Raw genomic sequence first — 26,131 nt, 5'->3', positions numbered from 1 at the left:
AACTGCGTCCAAGCCGCTCCTGGACACACTCATGGACCTTTCTCCTGCTACTCCTGCAAATTCAGCGGCACCGACAACATCTCCGCTACGACCACACCACAGATTCCCGACCCCAACCACCTACAATGCATCCTTCTCAACACCCGCTCGGTCCACAGGCACACCATTGACCTATGAAACCTACTAGACACCATCTCTCCAGACGTCGCCTTCCTAACAGAAACATGGATGAACGCTTCCTCCGCCCCAGACATCACCATTGCCATCCCTGAAGAATATAAGATCACACGCAAGGACCGTACCAGCCACACAGGAGGAGGCATCGCCATCGTCCATAAGAAATCTATCCGCATCTCAACCAGCTCTGACGCCAACCTCGCCAACTCCGAACACCTTCACTTCCAGATCCACATCGACCCCAAGACCACACTCAGAGGCACCCTCCTCTACAGACCACCAGGACCCCGCGCAAAATTCAGTGAAGACATCACGGACTTCATCACTCCACACGCGCTCCCCTCCAAAGACTACATCCTTCTGGGAGACCTCAACTTTCACCTTGAAAAGACCAACGACCGCAACTCCACCACCCTGCTGGACAACCTCGCCAACCTCGGACTTAAACAACTAGTCACTTCCCCCACCCACATCGCAGGGCACACACTCGACCCCATCTTCACCTCCAGCAACCATGTCTCCTTCAGCCACACTACGGATCTCCTCTGGACTGACCACAGCTGCGTTCACTTCACCTACAACAAGCCAAAACCCACCAACCACCTCCAACCAACTCTGCAAAGAAACTGGAACAAAATCACCACCGACCAGATCTCCGCATCGCTCCTTCTAAACACCCCAGCCCACTCTTCTAACCCAAACCAAGCCGCCGCCAACTTCACCCTATGGCTATCCAACACCGCCGACACCCTAGCACCACTGAAAAAACGTCAAAGCAAACCTGGCAGCAAGAAGGCCTCATGGTTCAACGACGATCTTAAGAAGTCCAAGAAACTCTGCCGCTCCCTTGAAAAGGCCTGGAAAAAAGACCCATCCACTAGCACCAAGGACGCCTTCAAAAACGCCACCCGCACACACCACCAACTAATCTGAAAGGCCAAGAAAACAGCATTCAAGGATCGACTTGACAACAACGCCCACAACAGCAAGGAACTTTTCAACATCGTCAAAGAATTCTCCAACCCCTCAGCCAACTCCAACGACATCACCCCCTCTCAAGCCCTCTGCGACTCCCTAGCCTCATTCTTCCACAACAAGATTGCAGACATTCACAACAGCTTCGACAACCAACCCGGAGACCAACCCACCCAACCATTTGCTGAACATTCTCCCCCCGTAAACACCCTCAACGACTGGAACCCAATCTCCACTGAGGACACAATCCGCCTGATGAATTCCATCCACTCAGGATCCCCCACAGACCCATGTCCTCACCACATCTTCAACAAAGCAGACTCCGTCATAGCACCGCACCTCCGAGACGTCATCAACTGCTCCTTCAACTCCGCCACCTTCCCGGAAAACTGGAAACACGCTGAACTCACCGCCCTTCTGAAAAAACCCACAGCGGACCCCACCGAACTCAAAAACTACCGCCCCATTTCGCTCCTTCCATTCCCGGCCAAAGTCATCGAGAAAGCCGTCAACAACCAGCTCGCCGCCTTCCTCGAAGCCAACAAATCCCTCGACTCCTCACAATCTGGCTTCCGAACAAAACACAGCACTGAGACCGCCCTAATCGCAGCAACAGACGACATTCGAACTCTATTGGACAATGGAGACACAGTCGCCCTCATCCTCCTCGACCTCTCTGCAGCATTCGACACAGTCTGCCACAGCACCCTGTTACAACGCCTCAATAACATCGGAATACAAGGAAAAGCACTTGAATGGATCACCTCTTTCCTCTCCGGAAGAACCCAGAGAGTCCGCCTCCCACCATTCAAGTCCGAGGCCACTGAAGTCATCTGTGGCGTACCACAAGGATCATCACTCAGCCCCACCCTCTTCAACGTCTACATGAGCCCCCTCGCGGCCATCGCCCGCCAACACAACCTCAACATCATCTCTTACGCGGATGACACTCAACTAATCCTTTCTCTCACCAATGACCCCAGCACCGCCAAAACTAACCTACACGAAGGAATGAAAGAAGTTGCCGAATGGATGAAACAAAGCCGTCTGAAACTGAACTCAGACAAAACAGAAGTCCTCATCTTAGGTACATCCCCCTCTGCATGGGACGACTCCTGGTGGCCGGAAGCCCTTGGAAAAGCACCCATCCCGACAGACCACGCACGGAACCTAGGCGTCATCCTGGATTCTTCACTCTCAATGAACAGACAAGTCAGCGCCGTATCCTCATCCTGCTTCAACATTCTTCGCATGCTCAGAAAAACATTTCGCTGGATCCCCACCGAAACAAGGAAAACAGCCACCCATGCTCTAGTCACGAGCCGACTGGACTATGGAAACACCCTCTACGCAGGTACTACCGCTAAACTCCAGAAGAAACTCCAACGAATCCAAAACGCCTCAGCCAGGATCATATTAGACATCCCGCGCAACGAACACATCTCCAGCCACCTGAAAGACCTCCACTGGCTACCCGTCAATAAGAGAATCACTTTCCGACTGCTAACTCACGCACACAAATCACTCTACGACATCGGACCAGAATGCCTCAACTCACGACTGTCCTTCTACACCCCCTCCCGCCAACTACGTTCTTCCAACCAAGCCCTTGCCACTGTACTTCGCATCAACAGGACCACCATGGGAGGCAGATCCTTCTCATACCTGGCTGCTAAAACATGGAACTCACTCCCCGCTTACCTTCGCCTCACCCAGAACCACCTGGCATTCAGAAAACAACTTAAAACGTGGATATTTGACAAGTAATCCTCCTCCCCTTTCTAAGCGCCTTGAGACCCTCTGGGTATGTAGTGCGCTATATAAATTCTCTGACTTGACTTGACTTGACTTGACTTGACTTGTTGTTTTTTTAACATTATTTTTAGTTTAGTTTCTGCCCCGGAGAATGTTTTTCGTGTATTTTGAAGGACTTCGTGATTTTGTTTTGGAATGCAGAAGTAGGTATGGGCCAGCTAAGCAGCTTGATTTTCACCGACCCCATGTCCTTTATCAAAAAGCCGAATTTCAGTCGTCATTATGACTTTCTAGTTCATTAGAGGTTTTGGTGAATGAGGGAGGCTGTTCCATGCTTTAACAATCCTCTGGATGTATTTAAGGTTTTTGGGGCTAATAAATGGTTTAAGGTTGTTCCCCTTTTCACCAACTACAAACCTCACAGATCTTTGAGACAGATTAAAAAAGATTTTCTCCCTTATTTTCTTTCACCTTTCCATTGGAACATTAACGCATTCCTAATGATGTACAAAGATATCTGCGAATAGCTTCACAATTTAATTATCTAATGCCTCACAACTTAATTGTATAGTTTTCTGCACAGTTACTTTCTGTATTTATAAGCCTTCTAGATGTTCTTTTACTTAGTGGTATATATTTATTAAAAATGAGCATTTACACATTAACTGAGAAACACTCCTGTCTCTGCCTTTATGACAATGCTATTGGTAAACTGAGCGGCAAGTCCAGGATACGTGGGCTAGATTTTTATTACACATAAAGCAAACGTTTAGTCTCTTTAATCAAAGAAAAGTGTTTTGTGCAGTAGAAATGCTGAACTCACATATTTGAAGGTGCACTCATGTGAGCATGAAGAAAAAGGCAACACTGTAAAATAAAATATTTGCCTATGATCACACAGTTTGAAACCAGTTTACGGGCCATATGGCCATTATCATTTGTTTGTTCATTCCATCATTGCAATCTTAGTGCCTTCCGTTGTCATGGTGTGCACGGGAAACACTGCTGCAAATTATTCATTGAGCTTTTTTGTTTCGTTTATGACTTTATTAAAAGGTTTCCGATGACTGAGGCACCAGTTTTATTTTAGTTTTTTTATGTGTTTTTTAAAAAAGAAATGTATATTCTATTTACACTTCTGGTTTTTTTTAAGTTTGGAAAAGTGAGACCTAATTCAAATCATAATCTTTGGTTTCTGAACTTGGCTTAATAAATGTGATCGGAGAAAAGGATTGCATGGACCAAAAGTGAGATTGATGCATTATAAATGTGTGAAGACCTTCTAGAACTAAAAATGAATTGCTAAGAAGTAATAAATACATATTTAATTTATCTCTTGCGTACGCCAAGTAAACTTTCAGAAGTAGGCTATTTGACCTGTGCTATGTCTGGGGCTCTGTCAAATGCCCGTCAAGGCATATTATGTCCCCCTCATGAAACACCCTGCCCACCAAACAAGTGTAAAAAAAAAAAGAAAAAAAAGTTCAACTGTTTCAAGCTTTTTCTTTTCAGTCAGGATTGTTTTTAAAAAAAAAAAATTTTTTATTGGTTTACAAATGGCTATTTATATACATTCAAAGATGCAAAGCATAAACTAAAGATAGATCTTTCAAGCTGCGTCTGCAGTCACATCCGAGTTACAGGTAGAGCATCAGAAAATGATGCAAACAAATGAAATGATGTGCCCGGTAGTACTTTTACAGTGTAAACAGTTTGCGCCAACTAGACTTCAAGCAGCTCACAGAAATCTCATCAGAAAGCCAAGAACACGGGGTGGGGGTGCTTCTGAAAATGTGCATATATGATTACAAATAAGCATAAGAGAGATAAGGTAGCACAGGTATCATATTTTCTAAGGAGGTAATGCTGTTCTTATCCATGGATATGGATGAAGACAGCGTGTGTGACGGACCGAAGAAACTCAGCAAATGTCTATATGCCAGGGTCCAATTGATCCAGTGGGATACTAACTAGCCCTTTCTTACTAGGCTGTTGAATGTTAACCTGGGTGTTGCTATATTATTAACTTTGTCTAAAGTGTGAAACTGTAGTACAATATACATTTATTTAAACAATGCTGGCAGATGTTTAATATTTGTAACATGTCACATAATCAGTGTGTGGGGGAAGTAATAATACCAGGCGATGTGCAAAACTGTAGGTAGAAAGTTCAAACTTAAAATTGGAAAATCAATATGACTGTATGCAGTGACTGGTCCTCTGCTAAGGCGGAGAATTGTCGCCCCACTGCTCTCTGAGCAGTGCAAAAAAGCTACAAAAAAAAGAAATAACACAATGTTATCATTTTATTTTTAGTCAGAGAGGAGTGTTTGGTGCACCATAAGTGCACCTGAGGGTTTGGCCAGCCATCTTGGGCATGCAAACAGACATGCGCACTTAGACTTTCTGCTGCTGGCTGTGTTGTACAGCCGATTGGAGAGTGGTCCCTGACACTGTCTGAGTGGCAAACCGGGCTGCTCAGACCAATCATGAGGCTGCTGTCATGTTGGTGACCGCAACGTCGTGATAGGCTTAGGGAAGTCCGGTGGCTGCCGGAAGCCAGGTACAGAGGGAGTACAGAATAGAGGCGGCTGCAGGTGAGAAGTTTTTTCTTTTATTCTAACACCACCACCGCCTTACCACCACTGTTCCCTAGCAGCCGCCACTGGCTGTTTGGAAGTGTTTCAATAAGTTTTTGTAACCATATCAGCAGCATTCTGTAATTTTGGCAAAATTACATAATGAGGAAAGTCAGCTGGACACAATTGGGCTTTTGAACCTTTATAATGGAGAAATGTCAAAACCCCGAAATCTTTTCCACGAAAGTAGTATGTTTTCATGGAAATGGTATATGCCTATTTGAATAAAGGGGCCGCAAGAGTGTTAGCAGGAGGGGGCGGGGAAAGTGTGTAAAAGAAACCAAGGAGGGAGATTGAAAGGGGGGGGGATGAAGGAGGAAAACCCACATAAAAAGGATGCGTCTAAGGAAAAACAACCTCTTAAAAGGGCTAAGGGGGGGCGGAACATGAATAATTAATTTTGTTCAAGAGTGGTTTTCTCCATGTTGATTTCGTCAGCCTGGTGGAAGCAATTCATACAAAACATCAGTGGCACTCTAAACCTAATATCTGAAAGAAACATGTTCGTTATAGACTCCTTACCTTAGAAGTACCCCCAGTTGTCCGACTGGATCCGGAAAGTTTTTTCATCAGCAGTACCTCTGCGAGTCGGAAGGGGTCGTCGGTCGGCTCTGCGTTAGTCATTGGTGTAGTGTTGCTGGGATGACATGGCGGCAGCTACTTAGATGCTGCCTCGTGCGCTGACGTCAGTTCTTTCTTTTTCCGCGCCAGCCAGCGCAGATCCGGGAAGAGGGGTACCTCCAGTCACTTTTGACTGACTTTTTCTCTACTTTTGTCGAATTCTTTTTCGAGTCCTTCGACTCCTGGTGCGTGATGGATGCCCGGCTTCAAGGCATGTGGTTCCTGTAACCGACTGATGTCGGTGATGGATCTGCACCGCGTGTGCCTCTTTTGCTTGGAGCGCGACCACAACCTCAAGTCCTGCTCTGACTGCCGGTCGATGACGCCAAAGGCTTTTGCGGGAGCGGTCCCGGCAGTCTGCTCCGTGCCTTTCAAGGTCCAGGTCGTGAGGGCGGTCAAGGGACTGGTCACGGAGCCACCACCAGTCGTCCAAATCATCGAAGTCTTCGCACTTGGGATCGGGTAAGTCGAAGTAAAAGAAGTTGAAGAAGTATCGTCGCTCTTCGACTTCTCGTCGGTCGGTCGGCCGACCCGACGAGGGATGCGGGTGGTGCCCCTCCCGCGGCTACGCGTGCGGAGCCTGAAGAGTCGACAGAGTTTCCCTTGATGGTCCAAGCCTCCACTTCCAAGAGTGCATTCCCTACCACTCCCCCGGAAAGGGAATCCAAGAAGCTGGACCATCTAGGGAAGAAGATTTTCTCTTCCGCCAGCTTAGGACTGCGGTCGGTAAACATCGCATGTCTCTTGGGCCGTTATTCACACTCTGTGTGGGATACGGTAGCGCAGGTGCTGCCTCAGTGTCCGGAGGAGGACCGGACAGTGCTCTCCCAGGCTGTCGCCGCCGGGAGGGATGCGGCGAAGTTTACCATACGTTGTGGGCTTGACACTGCCGACTCTCTGGGCAGGACCATTTCGACTACAAACACTACTAGGTCTGACCTCTTATGAACAGACAGTCTCCTATTTTTGAAACTACAGGGAGTTTTGGGAATTTTCAACTTCTCCGACCAGTCCAGCCTAAATGTCCGTGAACTGATTAGTCCTTGCTGCTCAATTTAAAAAAAAAAAAAAAAAAAAGGAACTGTCAATAACCACATCATATAACATAACACTGTGGTTTAAAACCATCACATAAATGATGTTCATTAGAGGTCAGACCTAGTAGTGTTTCTAATTGATGGAGTGGGGGGCGGTTTGACTTCTGAGTCCTCCTGTTGCTCCTATTGTGGATGTGATTTTCGTATGGAGGCTCAGTCGTGAGAGCATAATAAAAATATGTCGTTGGAGGATCGTGCCGATCATAAACAGGAACCCCTTTGATAGGGAACACCTAGTGTTGTCGTGGGGGCTAGGAAGTGCATTGAAATAAGCACCAGAGTAACTGCTTGTGTTTTTGACATGGACAGAAACTGCCTAGCCTTCCCTGACTAACAAATTGCTCTAATTTTAGCTGGCCCCTCACTATTCCCAGAGACCCCAGTAGCTAGCAATACAACAGCCAGGGAAGAGTGGGATAAATTAACCAACACTTAGAAACGCCAGATTCGTGTAGCCCTGCACGGGGCGTTAATGACAGAGTACCTCCGGGCAAGTGCAGCTCCACCAAGTTTGCTCGTGAGGATTGAATCAAAGATCGTCCTGGAAGATAAACTGTTCTGAGTGGACTGGAGCTATATAGCTAATAAGTGCACTCTGGATTGGTTAATCTTAATTATAAATACAGCTAAGAGGCTCAGTAAAGAGTTGTTTCTCGAGTTAGAGGAAGTGATCAAGGGCAACACGACGATCACTGATGTTAAGGAGCAATTAGATCACATACGAAGTGATTTGGCGGACTATAAAACATACATGGTAAACCAAAAAATGAAAGGTCTTAAACGAAATCTAGACCAGTTTTCACACAAAGGGGCATTTCCATATGTTGAGGATAAGTATTACCAGGCCCCAGAACAGCAACAGACCCAGAACTTTCAGAGAGGGGGACGCAGACGGGTAAGAAGAACTCCCTACAATTGGACATTTGATAATAAATAGTGAAGAGGAGGATTTGGGTGAACAACCTTCTCCAACTAATCAGAGCAGGGTTAGGTTTACAGCACAGAATAGAGCAAGTGAAGATTTTGGGGCATTTTTAAGATCTTTTTTGGGGACAAGGTCAGACAGGCAACGGGGGAGGATGTGCACAAAGTGGAAGAGGCAGGGGGAGGCCCAACCAACAACAAACATGGCAGGCATACTCACCCCGTATAACGTGCAGCAGAGGCAGGACACCGCAGAAATCAACCCTGTGAATACTGATCAACATGTAGGGCATATTCCTGTAACAGATACTGTGGATATAGTAGTTAATCTTTCCAACTACTCACTTTCTGTAGAGGAGTTAAGAGTTTTAAATAAGGGCTTGGGGTTTGTCCCGACACCTAAGCATGACACCTTCAAATGTAGACCTGAGTTTTTTAAATTAATGAGAAAGATCAAGATTCACAAATTTGTTTGGAAATCAAGAGGTGCAAGTACCATCAGTATTTTCTACTAATCTACACCGCCATTCGCGTTTCTGTCCCCCCAGTTTATCAGTAGGCCCGGAGGTTGCCGTGTTCGAGCAACGAGTATTTCAAAATATTGAGGTTTGGAAGAGCTACATGAAAAATCTCACTCCTGCTTAGGACTGATTGGATGGCGGTAAAGACACTGCAGGACAATAAGCTAATAACAATAAAGCCAGACGATAAAGGCGGTGGTAGTCCTGAATACACAGGACTATGAAAAAGAAGTCCTGAGGCTTCTTGAGGTACTTACCAACTACCAACCATTGGCACGTGACCAGACATCTCAACTCCAAGAGACTATCGGGACCTTGGCGGCGGACGCTAAGGAGAAGTGGATAACATACAAGGAGGCTGACTTCCTTGTGAATGTAAGACCTAGAATGCCGGCGTTTTACATCTTGCCAACGATCCGTAAAGCCCAGCATCCGCCGCCGGGCTGCCCGATTGTCTCGGCGATTCAATCAGTACTGGAGCCATTGTCCCAGTTTGCAGATTTTTTCTTGAGGGAGTCTGTAATTACCCAACCTTCATTTGAGCAGGACACCTCTGATGTTTTGAACATCCTGAAGACAGTAGAATATGATCCATCGACACAATTGCTGGTAACAATAGACATCAAGTCTTTATACTCCAGCATACCCCAAGATGCCACGCTGGTCGCAGCAGCGCGTGCTCTTGGGGGCATTGGAATGGTTTTACGATGTCCCCCAAACATTTGTACTGCAATGCATAGAACTAGCTCTAACTAGAAATGTGTTCGAGGCATGTGGGCTGCTGAATTCATATCTGTGCATAGATCGCCGCCTAGTGTTGGGTCCGGATGATTGCACATTGTTGTCCTGGAAGAGTCTTCGAAGTATCACGAGATAGGTGGCTCCTCCCCTGGACTACAGTGCGCATGGGCATCCCCTCCATCCTTAGATTGTTTTTTTCCGCCATTGGGTTCGGATATCCTAATCTTAGCTCTGTGTGTATTTAGGCCTTTAAATTCGTCGGTATTGTTTTCGTTCGGCGCCAAGTCTTTTTGTCGAGTGCGTTCTCGAGTAAATCATCAACGATGGAACCCAAGACATCTAATAGCCCCTTTAAGCGTTGCCCTCTTTGCAACGCTAAGTATGCTCGTTTCGACGTGCACCCAGTGTGCAACAAGTGCCTCTCTCCAAACCACGACGAAGCCACCTGTATGGCGTGTTCCAGGTTTCGATCGAAGAAGACCCTTCGCATTCGTCGAGCAGCTCGGCTCGAGGCGCAGAAAGCGACGCCAAACCCGGACAACATCTTCGGGACCGAAGATGAGGAGGTCGTGGACCTTGAAGTTCAGGGGGAGCTATCGGATCCGGCTTCGGAGCGAGAATCCGACTATGATGCCGAAGACGAGCGTATAGTAGATGAAGAGGAAGATGTCGTTGAAGAGGTAGGAGACGACGAAGAGGCCCTTGGGGCCGAGGAGGATGGCTCGGAAGATGAGCTAGGCCCACATGTCGGTACAGGGCTCAAAGAGGCACTCGATAATGCTCAGGTCGAGGGATCGCCTCAAGGCCTTACCCAAGATCATTCCTCTCGTTCTACCGCCCCGCATAAAGGCCCGGCGTCGAACTACCTTAAAGAGCCATCGGTATCGAAAGCGCCATCATTCGATCAAACGAAATCGAAACTGAAGGCAAAGGCACCTACCTCGAAACCGAAAGTGAAAGAGTCTCATCGGCTACAAGGCCTCGAAGCCCTCGGAGCCGAAAACAAAAAAGGCCGTCGACGCCGAGAGATCTCATGGGGACGTCGAGCCGAAGGCGGCGCCGAAGACCAAGGTTAAGGTTGCCGACCCGAAAAAATTGGCGCCGAGGATGGTCGACACAGACATACAGAGCGACCCGCGAAAACCGACCCATCCCAGTCCTCGTGTCGAGAACACGGCGTCTGGTTCGGGGTTAGATGCCACGTCAAAAAGGGTATCGAAGGAACATGTCGAATCGACAACACCGTCTCCCTTCCTAAAGAAGAAGGTGTCGGAGTCGTTACTCCGCATCCACGACACGGCTTCCATGCTCGGCGCAAAAGCACCCCCGCAGCCGAAGACGGTCAGCACAGTTCACATCGCGTCGACGCACATAAAATTCGGACTACCACCGGCAGTACGACCGAAGATGTTCGACGCAAAGACGGGTCCCGAGCCGCAAAAATGGGTCGAACCGAAGAAAACTGTTGAAGCACCAACAGGAATGCCCCTGGTACAGAGGGCTGTCGAAGTACCTCAGGAAGATGAGGAGCCAAGGCAGTTTATCGATGCGGAGACTGGTAGACTTTCAATATATAAAAGAAAGATACTGCCAGAGAAATCAATGGAGCCATACAAAATTCCATTGAAGAAGAAAAGGGCCACATCACCAGTTCTTGAAGAACATATTCAATATTATGACCAGGAGCCTCAGTCATTTTCACCCTCACAATTTGATGTGGATGCAGGGGATACTGGTGATGTTGAGGACACTTATCCTGTGGACACTGACCCTGAGGATCAAAACCAACCTTGGGTGGATAATACTGGTACAGGAGACCCCCAAACTGCTCCAGACACACAGGCATATGTGGTAGAAACATCTCCTACTGAGGATACTGCTGCTTTCAATGCCTTGGTTGAGAGAGCAGCTAAAAATCATGATGTACAGCTCCACACTGATCCTATTGAGGATGATTTTCTGATGGATACCTTCTCTACCGCAGAAAGATCTGTTAAAACTCTACCCATGCTGAAAGGGGTCCTAAAACCGGCTAATGACATTTTTAAGGAGACCACAAGGGCGAGAGTACTAAACCCTAGGATTGACAAAAAATATAGGCCAGCTCCTGTGGACCCTACCTACATAAGAGGACAGTTGCCTTTGGACTCGTTGGTGGTTTCCAATGCTCGGAAGGGAGCCAACTCACAGACGACGGGTGATGCTCCTCCCCCTGACAAGGAGTCTAAGGTCTTGGAAACATCAGGAAAGAGAGTTGCTGCACAGGCAGCTAACATCTGGAGAATTGCCAACACTCGGGCACTTCTGGCTAGATACGACAGGGCGCGTTATGATACCCTAGAGACACTGCTACAGCACCTCCCAGATCAGTATAAGGAAGGAGCAGAGTCGCTTATTAGAGAAGGGAAGATCATAAGCAACGCTTCCATTAAGTGCGCTCTTGACGTAGCGGACACTGCAGCTAGGGCTATCAACACCAGCGTCATGTTAAGAAGGCATACTTGGTTAAGAATCTCGGGATTCAAACCAGAGGTACAGACAACTATACTCAATCAACCTTTCAACCCTGACTCCCTCTTTGGCCCCGAAGTTGACACCACCCTAGAAAAGATCAAAAAAGATACAGAGACTGCGAAGTCTATGGGGGCTCTGCAATCACAGCAGTTTCGGAGTGGGTCCTTTTGTCGCTCTAGCAACAGAGGACCATCTAAAAACCAGAACTCCCAACAGTCGCAGTACACTAAAGGAGGTTCACAGACCACCTTTAATAAGAATAATAGAGGTGGATACCGTGGAAACAACGTCAAAGGCAGAGGCCGAGGGAACAACAGCTCCAGGTCCTCCGCCACCAACAAACAGTGACGCTTTGTCAGTGCCCCCCGACCACATAACACCTGTCGGGGGGAAGACTCCAAGAGTTCCTACCGGTCTGGAAATCCATCACAACAGACAGGTGGGTGAGGGACATTATCCAACACGGTTATTGTCTGGAGCTTACATCCGCTCCACCAAACATACCACCAAGACACCGTCCTATGCCCGCAGAGCACTTGCACTTATTCCACCAGGAAGTTCTCAGTATGCTCCAAAAAGGAGCATAGAACTCGTGCCTGCAGAAGAACAGGGATCAGGAGTGTACTCACTGTATTTTCTGATCCCCAAAAAGGACGGGTCTCTCAGACCCATACTGGATTTAAGACCTCTAAACATTCTGTCAGAGCATTTTCACATGCTCACCCTACAACAGGTGCTGCCGTTACTCAGTCAGGGAGATTTTCTCGCAACACTAGATCTCAAAGATGTGTATTTCCATATACCCATGCACCCATCACACAGAAAATATCTCCGGTTCACTGTTCTAAATCAACATTACCAGTTCAAAGTCCTCCCTTTGGGAGTAACAACGGCACCCAGAGTGTTCACCAAGTGCCTAGCGACAGTGGCGGCCCACTTAAGGAGACAGCAAATACATGTCTATCCTTATCTGGACGACTGGCTTATCCAGGGAAAGTCAGCCCAGCAGTGTGCCAACCACATATCCCACACCATTCACCTTCTTCACAGCCTGGGATTCTCACTGAATTATCCAAAGTCCCACCTTCAACCCTCCCACGTACAGCAGTACCTAGGCGCGACCATAGACACTCTGGCAGCCAAGGCACAGCCCAATTCAGTGAGGATCAACAGCATGCAGTTGCTCATAAAAAAGTTCAAACCTCAACACTCACTACCGGCACGAGTGTTTATGCAGTTGATAGGCATGATGGCCTCCTGCATCTTCATAGTCCCGCACGCGAGATTACATATGCGCCCGCTTCAGGAGTACTTGGCACGTCAGTGGAATCAGGCTCATGGACTGTTGAAAGACCTAGTGTTGGTGAGCGGTCGGGCATACAACTCTCTGCATTGGTGGAATCCACAAAACCTTTGCAAGGGCCGACCGTTCCAAGAGCCTGTCCCACAAATCATACTGACAGCGGATGCCTCTCTCCAGGGATGGGGAGCTCATGTACTCAATTACACAGTGCAGGGACTATGGACGACACAGCAAAGGAGGATGCACATCAACCTTCTGGAACTCATGGCAATCTTCCTTGCAATGAAGGCATTCAAAGTACACTTGTGCAACAAAGTCGTGTTGATCCGGACGGACAACATGACCGCCATGTACTACATACAAAAGCAGGGAGGAACACACTCCCCACAGTTGTCTCATCTGGCTCAGAGCATGTGGAAGTGGGCCATTCAGAGGAACATCTTCCTCATGGCGGAACACCTCCCGGGCACGGACAACCAGATGGCGGATCTGCTCAGCAGACACAGCCACCAAATACACGAGTGGGAGCTACATCCATCAGTACTCCAACCGTACATCCAACGGTGGGGTCGTCCAGAGATAGACCTATTCGCCACAAAGGAAAACGCAAAATGCCAAAACTTTGCCGCCAGGTTCCCACATCCACAATCGCAGGGCAATGCGATATGGATGAACTGGTCAGGCAGATTTGCGTACGCTTTTCCCCCAGCACCATTAATACCACTGGTGGCACGCAAACTGAGGCAACACTCGATGACGCTCCTCCTGGTTGCTCCAACGTGGGCACGCCAGCCATGGTACGCCGCGTTTCTGGAACTCTCAGTGATACCGCATCAAAGACTATGGCTAACACCCACGCTTTTAACGCAGAGCCATGGCGAGGTTCAGCACCCAGATCCGCAACAGCTGAACCTGGCGATCTGGCTCCTGAGATCTTAGAATTTGGCTACCTAAACTTGCCTCCAGAATGTATGAATATCATCAAGGAGGCAAGGAGACCCACTACCAGAGCCTGCTATGCGGCTAAGTGGAAAAGATTTGTCATTTATTGTAAAAATAATGACATCAATCCGCTGGATGCATCAACTCAAAACATTATCTGTTATCTATTACACTTATACCAATGCAATCTAGCATACAATTCCATCCGTATACATTTAACCGCACTGGCCGCTTACCTTCAGAACAGGCAGCATCTCTCACTGTTCAAAGTGCCTGCCATCAAAGATTTCTTGGAGGGACTCAAACGTGTGATTCCTCCAAGACACCCTCCTTCACCAGTCTGGAACCTAAATGTGGTCCTCACCAGACTGATGGGACCACCTTTTGAACCTCTACACTCTTGTGAGATTCAATTTCTAACCTGGAAGGTAGCTTTCCTAGTTGCCATTACTTCACTAAGAAGAGTTAGTGAACTTCAGGCACTAACCATTCAAGAGCCATTTATACAGGTTCATGCCAACAGGGTTGTATTACGCACCAACCCTACTTTCATGCCCAAGGTAATTTCGCAGTTCCATATGAACCAATCCATAGAACTACCAGTGTTTTATCCTAATCCTGAGAATGTAGCAGAGAGAATGCTCCACACACTTGATATCAAAAGAGCTCTCATGTACTATATTGACAGAACACAAAATTTAAGGAAGACAAAACAACTGTTTGTTGCCTTTTCTCCACAGCACAAAGGCAACCTCATTTCCAAAGCAGGAATAGCTAGGTGGATCGTTAAGTGTATACAGATTTGCTATGAAAAAGCTAAGCGCACACTAACGATTCCTCCGAGAGCCCACTCCACACGAAAGTTAGGGGCCTCCATGGCTTTCCTGGGAAATATTCCTTTAGAGGAGATATGTAGAGCAGCCACATGGTCCACTATACATACATTTACCAAACACTACTGTGTAGATGTACACTCAAGACAGCAGGCAGCTGTAGGACAGGCTGTTCTCAAAACTTTTTCAGACTGCTGCAGCTGGCACAGGAAGCCGCCGCTAAATGGAGGGACTGCTATATAATCTATGCACAGATATGAATTCAGCAGCCCACATGCCTCGAACCGAATATGCTACTTACCAGTATGCATCTGTTCTTGGCATGTAGGGCTGCTGACATTCATATCGCCCACCCTCCTCCCCGGCGCCTGTAGCAGCTGTAGCATTCAGTAATTACTAGTTAGCATGGTCATCATTCACTGTATTACACTCCATCTATGCCACAATGGCGAAAAACAATCTAAGGATGGAGGGGATGCCCATGCGCACTGTAGTCCAGGGGAGGAGCCACCTATCTCGTGATACTTCGAAGACTCTTCCAGGACAACAATGTGCAATCATCCGGACCCAACACTAGGCAGCGATCTATGCACAGATATGAATGTCAGCAGCCCTACATGCCAAGAACAGATGCATACTGGTAAGTAGCATATTCGATTTGCATGCAAGGACCAGATATATCTCCAAGTGTCATGAACATCAATGGGGATTACATTCGCGCTGAGTCTGGCCTGCATTTATGTGGGCCAGTTTGAGGAGAATGTGATGTATCATGACTCCAACCCCTTCCAGGAGAATATTGCTCTCTGGAAGAGGTTCATTGATGATGTCCTCTGTATCTGGACTGGATCAGAGGACCAACTCTTGGAATTTTTATCCTGGCTCAATGCACAAGATGAATGTCTACGGTTCACTTGGAGCGTGAGTAAAGATTCTGCTGTATATCTGGACGTAGACTTCACAGCAGAGAGTAATGGTCTGGTGACGCCCGTCCATGAGAAGCCTACTGATCGGAACCCTTTGCTGCTTTACCGATCATTCCACCCTAGAGCACTCCGTGATAATTTGCCTGTGGGGCAGTTCTTGAGATATCGCAGGAACTGCTCCTCGACGTGATCATTCATGGAGCAATCTGAAGATTTAGTTCTGAAACTAAAGAATAGAGGGTATCCTAAAAAAGTGGTTAAGAGAGCCTGTAAGCGTGCTCTCAATACACCCCGTGAAGCACTATTGGAGAGAGCGGATAAACAAAAAGACCAGTGTTTATCGGTAGTAACAACTTTTGACCCTCTGTCTACTAAAATTAGACCGATAATACAGAAACACTGGTCATGAGTTTTACTACAGTTCCTTTGATATCGACCCCTTTGATGGCCTCGTTTAGTTTTATGTCCTGGATGAGAGGTTCGAGTGCCAGAAGGAAGAAAGCTGGCGAGAGGGGGCATCCTTGTCTGGTGACCTGCTGGGGCTTGAATGGGTCTGAAAGTGAGTAGTTTACCATAATGCGGGCTGAGGGGGTTTGGTACAGGGCCATGACCATCCGGATGTAGTTCTCCCCTAGGTTAAAGGACTGCAAGCATTGCTCTAGGAAAGCCCAGGAGACCTTATCGAAGGCCTTTTCTGCGTCTAGTGCTATAGCTACTGCCGGCTCTGTTTTCGTGGACATTTGTTCTAGTATGTGGCAGGAAAGTCATGTATTGTCGCTAGACACACGATTTCGCATGAAACAGACTTGGGCGTTGCTTATTAATTTGGGTAGGACCGTATTTAGTCTGACCGCCAGTATTTTGGCGTAGATTTTACAGTCCATGTTGATGAGGGATATGGGACAATAGTTTTTTGGCAATTGGTGGTCTTTGCCCTCCTTTGGGATAACTATTATAGTTGCCTCTGACATGGACTGCGTTGTTACTCCTGTGGCTGCCGTGTGGTTAAAGACCCTTTTCAAGGTTGGGTTTATCTGTGTTAGGAAGGTCTTATAGAAATCTGCCGTATAGCCATATGGCCCAGGTGTCTTGTTTTTTTTAGTGACTTGATAGCCATTTCTATTTCCGTGCAGTTGATTTCCTGACGTAGCCTTCCTATGTCAGTGGCGTCTAGTTTTGGGAGCCCTAATCTGTGTAGGAATCTTGTGCATTCTTCTAGGTTAAGTGTCTGCTCTTTTTTGTATAGTTCTGAGGAGAACTCTTGGAATGTACTGATAATTTCTTTGTCGTGTGTGTGTTTTATTGTTTGAGTCTGTAATTGATGAGATCGCTACTTGGTTGCGTTTGTTTTTCAGGAATGATGCCAGTAGTTTCCCTGCTCTGTTGGATTCGCAAAGGTTAAGTGCTTTGCACTTGTTAAACCACAGCCCTGCCCTTTCGCTCAGGATTTTATTGTACTCGTACTTGTGCTGTGTTAGCGTGGTCAGGAGTGTGTTGTCATTTTTGTCCTTTATGTGTTTGAGTTCTAGTTTTTTTATCTCTTCCTCGAGTTGGTTTATTCTCATGTTCGTCATTTTGTTTATTCTTGCCTTCATTCCAATGAATTTACCTCTGATCGTTGCTTTTAAGGCCTCCCACACTGTGCTAACGCTAGTCTCTGGCGAATCATTATGGGTTAGGTATTCCGCTATGGCTTCCTCAATTTCTTTTTTTATTACCTGGGTCTGAGATAGTTTCATTGTTAAAGCGCCATCTTCTTGGGATCGCCTTGTTGTGACAGCCGCTTAGTTTTAGGCTAATGGCTGAGTGGTCCGAGAGTAGTCTTGGTGTGATCTTGGAGTCCTCGATCAAGTGTGAGTGATCCCCTGCATTTAAAATGCAATCTATCCTTGTGAACGAGTTATGTGGGTTAGAGTAAAAGGTGTAGTCTTTAGTGTCCGGGTGTTGTAGTCTCCATGCATCTTTGAGGTTGAATTTGATGCAAATGTTTTGAAGTGCAGCGTGAGTTTTAGTGGGGTGGTATTGGCAAGAGGACTGTCTGTCTAGTATGTGGTCTAGTGGGATGTTAAAGTCCCCTGCTACAATTGTAAGTGCGTCCTGCGGTAGATTGTCTAAAGTGTCAGACACTTCCACCCAGAATGTAGGATAGTCTGTGTTAGGGACGTATATGTTAGCCAAGTGTAATCACTCCTCCCCTTCTGAGAGATTTGTTCTAAGAAGTCTGCCCTCCTTGTTGTGGGAGTCTATCGAGATCCTCGATCTCTTGGACACTAGGGTCAGGACCCCCCTCTTCTTTTTGTCTGCTGGTGAGCACGCAAGTTGTGCTATCCAGTTGGCTCTAAGTAGTTTGGCATCTTCCTCTCCTAATTTCGTTTCTTGTAGTTACTATGTCGCTTTTGGTCTTTGCTAGGTAGTTCATTATCTTCCTGCGTCTGATGGGGTGGTTTAGGCCCTTGACGTTGAGGGATGTTATGTTAAGGTCTGGTGCTAGGGTGAGGGTTTTGTTGTTAGCCATCTAGTGTATTGTGCTGCGGGGGTTCTGTGTGCCCAACACTCAGGGTTCTATGCTTTTCTCTGTACCCTGAGATATTTGTGTGCCCCCTCTCCATTTTGGCTCTGTCTGCCTGATGAGGTAATTGACGTGTGCAGTGACATACAAGATGTGGAAGGAAGAAAACAGAAAATGGTCTGGATAGATATCTGAGAAATACTGGTGCGACCCCCCCCCTCCCCTCCACCCCTAGACACCACTCTTCACTCCGTGGGCGGTGCGACGACAGGATCGCCATTTCGCCTCCAGAAGAAATGTTGTCGTGTAGATCCGTTTTGTAAAACTCCACTGTTGTTCTGTACATTAGCTCTGACATTTCTATGCTCAGTGTTACGTTCAAGGTATTCAAAGTAAAAGGATACATTCTCGTTCCTGAGTGGTCTTTTTGTCCGCATCCATCTTCAGCTCTTTTTTCGCGTTTAGGTGGGTTGGTTGGTTAGTGTCTCCCTTAGACTTTGTGTCGTTGCAGCCAAGCATTGATCATGAGGTAGGGTCTGGCACCATTGAGGTAGAAATGTTGTGTTGCATTGACGACCCTTGTCCTTTCTGTACCTTTCAGGAGCCTGCCCCCTGGTGATTGGTTCTGGCGAGGGGCCTCCCTTCGCTGAGCCCTGTTGTGAGGTGTCCATGGTTTGGGTTGTTGGGCCGTCTAGGTAGCGGTTCAGGTCTTCTGGGTCTGTAAAGTAGTGGCTTGTCCCCCTGTCTGTTATTTTGAACTTTGCGGGAGCTACGAACGAAAATTTAATGTTTTTGTTCCTGAGGACGTAGGGCTAAAGCCTTTCCTGGTGTCCACCGTGGGTTTTGAATAATCCTGTGTGAGGATGATCTTGTTCCCCTTCCAGTTTATCTGGTGGTTTTTGCGTGCAAAGTTAAAAATGTCTTCGGTGTGTTGAGATCTCAGGGGCTTGCATAAGATAGGCCGAGCGGGTTGGGAGGCTGTTTGTTTGAAAGCGTGAGTTCTGTATGCTTTGTCTAGCTTGAATTGTCGGGTGAACTTTAGGTTGGTGAGTTTGGGGAGTAGGTCTTCAAGGAATGTGGCACAGGATCCCGCCGCGTCCTCTGCCCCTTCTGGGATCCCGAGCATGCATATGTTCCCTCTGCGGTTCCTATCTTCAATCTCCGCTGTCTGTTTTTGGAGTGCCCCTGTTGCCGCTGATATTACCTTCATCTCTTTGCTCACGTTGTGGGAGGAGTCTTCCGCGTCGCTGATCCTTTGCTCCGCAGCTGCCAGCCTAATGTTGACGGCGTTTATGTTGGCTCTAACTGCCGCAATCTCCAGTTGAATTGAGTCAGTGGTGAGTTTCGCGGTTTTCGCCAGATCCTGAACTTCCGCTAATTTCTTTAGTATCATTTCTAGGGTACTGTTTATGTCCGGTTTTTGACTAATCGGTGAGTCCGATGTCGCTGGTTCACTTTTGCTCTTCTTCAGTTGTTGATGCTGTAGTCTCATTTCTCTGTCTGCCATGCTGCTGACCTGCTGTGCGTGTGTGGTTTATCTTCCCTGTTCTCTTGGTGTCACTTACTGTGCCTCCTTTTGTATTGAGCTCTTCTGTCCTAGCACCTCTCTGTGCGTCTCACGCTCTTTGTGCAAGCTTTGTCGCTTTTATTGTTGGTAGCTTGTTTTGATCCTGCTGTATCTGCGTGTAATCGCCACTCTGGGTAGCAGTCTGGGTGCTAAGGGCTGATAGGGTGTGTCCTCCTTTCCATGTGGTGCTTGTCTTCTTGAAATTGATCCCTTCGTTTCCCTGCGTTCGCAGATTGCCGAGCTCCCCTTGTTTCCCTCCTTATTTGTTCCTTTTTGTTCCTTATTGTGTCTTCGTGTGCATTCTTTCTCCTCTTTTGGCTGTGCGGAGTTGCTCTTTCGCTCTGGTCTCCCGCTGTTTTGTGGTTTTTTTGGGCTGCCGCCTTATTACAGTCTGGGGTGGGGCGGGGTGTAGGTATCTGTGCCAAGGTAAGTGTGGTCAGTTTGTCGTGGGTCTGAGTCCCTCGTGGAGGTAGCGCTGTTTGTTTGGGTCCACCTCGTGCGTCTGGTGTGCCCCCTTGTTGGTACTCACTCGCTTTGTTTCCTTCTTACAGTCCTAAGTCGCTCTTATCGGCGTTGTTTGTGCTAGCCCCTACTTTATCGGTTGCGTTTCCGTCATTGGAAGTTAGGCGACCTCGCCACCAGCTTTTGCCTCCAGGTGTGCGCCCCTTGCTGATGAACCTTCGCTTTTGGTCTGTTAAGTTTTGAGAGCTATCTCTTCTTAGGTGTGTTACCTTATTTCTGGCGTGGCATCCAGTGCATTTATTGACCGCTCTTTCGCCCCCTGTGCTGTGGCGTTGGGGAGATTGCGCGCCTCTGTTTCCGTGTTCGAGACTGTGCGTTATAGTATCCCTTCCCTCCTGCTGCGGTGTTTCTATCGGTCTCGGATCGGGACACTTCGTGTTGGTGCAATGTTGCCTTTGCTATCTCCCTCGTGATGATCCGTGCTTCACTCCTCTCAGGTACGGTATCCGTCCCTTCTGAGCGTCTAGCTGCCTGGAGGTGTGTGGGTTTCCTGGGCGTTGCTGTCCCGATGTTTTGTGCGTCGCTGCGCTTCTACTCAGTGAGGACTTTATTCCGTTAGCGCCGCGCCATTTGGGTTGCTTGCGCGCTATTTTGAGCAGGAGGATTCCCCCGTTTCCTTTGTTTCCCTGCCGGTATCGCTAAATTGTGCAGGGTGGCCCACGTGTCAGTCTTGGGTTCTGGTTCTGGTCCCGCAGCCCTTTCTCTCCCCCGCCCCCTCCGGGAGCTTTTGGGGGCTGGGCGCGTATTGTAGATCGCAGCCTTGCACTCCCCTCCTGCGTTCGAGATTTCCTCACCCCTGATCGGGTGGTGGGTTTTGTCGGGAAATGCAGGGTCTGGGGTCTTCTAGCGACTCAGTTGAGGAGTCTTTCTTTTGTCTCCACGCTACTACGTTGTGCCACTGACTAGTTTCGCTTTCCCAGCCGCCATCTTGATTCAACTCGCAGCGGACTGCTTCTCTGGCTGTGACTAGCCCTTGTGGATGGCAGCCTTACAGGGCGCTAGGGTTCCGACACTTTGCTCTGTCCTCTCATTTACGGCGCTAGGATTAGGGTTCTGATCCCACTGCCCGTTCTCTATCCCGCCCTCTCCGGGAGCCTTTTGGTGCTGGCGCGTAGTGCAGATCTTGGCCTCGCGCTCACCGCAGGTTTCCTCACCCCAGTTCGGGTGGCGGGTTTTGTCGGTTGTTGCAGAGTCTGGGATTTTCTTGCGACTCAGTTGAGGGGTATTCTTACGTCTCCACGTTACTTCATTGTGCTACTGACTAGTTTCAATTTCCCAGCCGCCATCTTGATTACACTCACAGCGGACTGTCGCCCCCTTTAAGTTGCTTTTTCTCCTTCTCTGGCCGTGACTAGCCCTTGTGGATGGCAGCCTTGCAAGGCGCTAGGGTTCCGACGCTCAGATCTGTCCTTTGTCGGGTTGGGTCGTCGAGTTTTAGCGGATTAATTAGCTTCATTTGTCTCCGTTACGGCGCATCGGCAGGATCATGCAGCCATTAGCTCTGCCGTCCAAGCCACGCCCCCCGGTACCTCCATTTTTAATTTTTTAATTTTTAAACAGTCTGTGTTGTCTTCCGCACACTTTTTTAATGTTGTTTGATTTCCCACCTCTGAGGAATTTTAGCACACACCTTCTTTTCAATTTGAGGCCACGAAAGCAGCCGATAATGACGTGGGCATACTGACGAGTACCATCCAGCAGCTCTGCGGGTTTGCACATGTGAGTTGCTTTCTGGCCTTTTCTCACATTTTGTTCATGTTTTGTGTCTCGGTATACAGATTTATGTGATGGTTTTAAACCACGGTGTTATGTGTATATGATGTGGTTATTGATGGTTTCTTTTTTTAAATTGAGCAGCAAAGACTAATCAGTTCATGGACATTTAGGCTGGACTGGTCTGTGAAGTTGAATATTCCCAAAACTCCCTGTAGTTTCAAAAAATGAAACTGTCTGTTCATTAGAGGTCAGACCTAGTTGTGTTTATAATTGATGGAGTGGCGGGCGGTTTGACTTCTGAATCCCTCTGTTGCTCCTATTGTGTACAGGACCATTTCAACGTCAGTAGCGCTTCGTCGCTACGCCTGGATGAGACCGACTGGTTTTTTCGGGGGAGGTCCAGAACACCTTCATGGACATGTCCTTTGATGGCTGTCGCCTTTTTGGCGACAAAGCAGACCACGCTCTAGAGCGTTTCAAGGATTCATTGGCTACGGCCAAGCCTCTCCACCCACCCAGCGCAGTCTGCTTTTTGCCCCTTTTGTGGCTTTGGAAGCGGTGCCCCGCTACGTCCCGCCCAGAGCCACAGGACGCAGCAAGCTACCCAACCTTCGCGCAGCCAGGGACGTGGGAACAACCGTCGTGGTTCCGGGGACCAGCGGGTGAGAGGTCCCCGTTTTTGGAATTTACGCATGGCATTCTGAATTGCGGAATAACACAGTGCTTCAAGCTATCACTGCTGATTGCTCGATTTATCCTTGACTCCAAGACCCCGCCCATACCGCCGAAATCATTACGTCCTCACAATCCTCATTACTTGTGGATGTTCCTTGATGTTTAATACATCAAATTTTCAGTCCCCATTGTTGGATCTATACCTTTTTGTATTCAGCCACGATACTGTGATTTAAGCAATCTCTAACACAGGTATTTTTTAAAAACCCTGGTAACCATAGTCCTGATGATGACCTCAACGTAAGGAGGTTGAAACGTCGTCGACTTGACAACATCAATCGCGGCTCTTTGAAGGGCCATTTGTGATTTAAATATATTGTCCTGTAAATTGTCAATTGCATATATTCTTGTTTGACCCTTATCTTTTGAATAGTTCTTTGCCGCACTATGTTGTCCTTTTAACACTTATGTCACAGCGCCGCTCACTTGTTCTCTTCACTATCAGTGCACATATGATTGTTATGGTTACTGTAAATTGTACATACCGGTTGTGTATCTAATTACAAATTATATTTTTCATTTCCTTTTGGTCTCCCTTGTCCCTCCTTGGTTGTTTTGATTAAATCTTGTGTTTAATGGTCCTTTTACATAATTCCCCTGTTGAGATACTGGTTTTTGCTACTACATATACCCGGTCTGAACTGGGATAACGGGTTTGCTCCTGTTTTTCTTGTTTTTATGAACAAACTTTTCTATGCCTCTTTCCCCACCTCAGAGGATTGCTGACATGCAGCAACTGGTCCTACCTTTCCAGCAAAACGTGAGAGTTCCAGTTCTGAGAATCCTCAGATTCCTGGGCCTGGTAGCTTCCTGCATTCTCCTAGTCATGCAGGTACATTGGCACTGCAGTGGTGCCTTCTTTAGCAATGGCTGCAATACGTGGGAGAGCTGTTGGATTCCATTGCAATTTCCCCCAGCGCAGCAGCGGAGGTGGCTTGATGGGAGAATGAGGCACACCTGAATTGCGAAATGGCCTTTGGCCTCTTCCAGCCATACTCATCAGGAGGATCGGAAGACCAGAGGTCTCTGGTCTCCTGAAGAACAAGTTCTCCATAGGAAACTGCAAACAATGTGTGTGGCGCTCTAGGCCTTTCCTCCCCTCCACCCAGGGTTGGTATGTCCAAATCTTCAAGGACAACACTACAGTGATGTGGTACGTCAACAAACGAGGGGCAGTAGTGTCTCGCCTCCTTTGACTGAAAGCGTTGAGACTGTGGTCTTGGGCACACTGACGAGAGCTCTGGATTACCGCCAGTCACCTGGCGGACTTACTGAATGTCAAAGCAAACAGCCTGACCCAGCTTTATCTTGCCGATCACAAGTGGCGTCTTCTGCCGGAGGTAGTCCACGACCTCTTTGCCCAGTGGGGCTCTCCTTTAATGGACTTGTCCACCTCCTCGGAAAATGCTCATTACCAGCAGTTCTGTGCCCTCCAATATCAGCTGAAGGAAGCCTTAAGGGATGTGTTTCAGTTTAAGTGGGACTTTCAGCTGCACTTTGTGTTTTCCCCATGCCCATGATTCCTCATGTTCTGACTAAGATGCTACAATGCATCTCACCTCCATTCCTGGAGATTGAACTAAGACATCTTAACTCCTTTTGGTTGCCATCGGAGGTGGTAGACGCTAGAATGTCCGCACATCACTCCTCTAGCAAGTCCCCTTAACCCCTTCGACGCGCTTGACGGAACGGTTCCGTCATGCACGTCGGTTGGGCTGTGCTTATGACGGAACCGTTCCGTCATGGCCCCGCCCGCGCACGGAATCTTCAGCGTGGCGCGGAAATCCGCGCCGCGCTGAAGGGGTTAATCTGGAAGATAGTGTAACTTTGTTTCTTTGTGCATGGAAAACATGGACCCCTTCCAGGCTAAGCTGACCCAGGTATTGCAGTTGGCACTTTCCTTTGTCTAGCTAGGATGTGCAGTTGGTACTGGCAAAGGGTTATATAGTTGTGTTGTCGGCGTTCCTCTGTATTCCAAACCAACCTTTCTTGTTCAAGTCCCTGATTGTCGTGTGTTTTCTGAAGGGGGCTAACAAATATGCTTCTCCCAACCCAGTTTGCTGTACCTCAGTGGGATTTTTACCTTGTTTTAACTTTTCTATTGGGGACTCCATTTGAGCTCTGCATAGTTGTCCTTTGGGAAATGTTGATGTTAACGATAGTATTTTTATTGGCCATTATTTCTGCCAAATGGGTGAGTTGCAGGCTCTCAGCTCTCACCTACCCCGTCACCACATTTTATCTTGACAAAATGGTGTTGCGAACCAGTACTGCTTTGCTGTCAAATGTTGTGACCCGCTTCCACCTCAGTCGGTCCATCACGATCCCATTCATCTGTCTCTGTGCAATACTACGATGGAGGAAGAGTGGTTGCACAGGTTGGATCTTTGGAGACGATCAACTATTACGTGGATTGTACCAAGGAAATTGAACTGGATAACAAGCTTTTCCTGGGCTGCTGTGGGGCCAAGAATGGAAAAGTATTTTAGATACGGACTCTATCCCGATGGATCATTCTCCCCATTAAGACATGCTCTGACCCACAAAGAACCTGCGGAGGGAGCAGAGACCATTCCACCAGAAGCAAATCAACCACATCTTCTCTTACCAGTAGAGTGGCAATAGCCGAGATTTGCAAAGCAGCGACATGCGCGTCTCTAAACACCTTCGCTAAACATTACTGCCTGTATTCTAAAGTGTGTAGGGACTGCCACTTTGCCAGATCCGTCTTGCAAGATTTCTAAGTCTAACCGTTCATCAACCCTCCAACGGTATTGCTTTGAAATCTATTCTGCAGGTGTGGAATCTGCAGGGAGATGTATCCATCGGAAGTTAAAGTTACTTACCTGTGGTAACGATCTTTCTGGTGGATACTTTATCGGACTGTACATTCCTCATGACCCACTCTCCTCCCCATATGATGGATCGGTAATTTGGAAAGTTAATAAGATCCCATATTGCTTTTGGTACTGCATAACTACATCAATGTTTGGCTGGGAAAAAAATGGTTGGAAACAGACTTTCTGTAGGAGTAGGCTCTATATGGCTTCAATGACGTCATCTGGCACCACTTCCTGCCTTGATAGAAGCCTGCGCCCCCTTCCGTGACGTGAG

The 26,131-nt window shown here is 47.7% G+C and overlaps 1 protein-coding gene across 6 annotated transcripts in view; it reads left to right on the top strand.

Moving 5' to 3' along the window:
- ITSN1 (intersectin 1) overlaps positions 1 to 26,131 on the top strand; it is a 1,732,490-nt gene that overhangs the window by 597,914 nt on the left and 1,108,445 nt on the right. The gene's annotated exons all lie outside the window — the stretch shown is intronic.

This window comes from Triturus cristatus, chromosome 8 (assembly GCF_964204655.1).
Source record: "Triturus cristatus chromosome 8, aTriCri1.1, whole genome shotgun sequence".
In the NCBI taxonomy this organism is placed as follows: Eukaryota; Metazoa; Chordata; class Amphibia; order Caudata; family Salamandridae; genus Triturus; species Triturus cristatus.
Note: the sequence above shows the minus strand (reverse complement) of the source record. Positions and strands in the feature narration are given on the sequence as shown.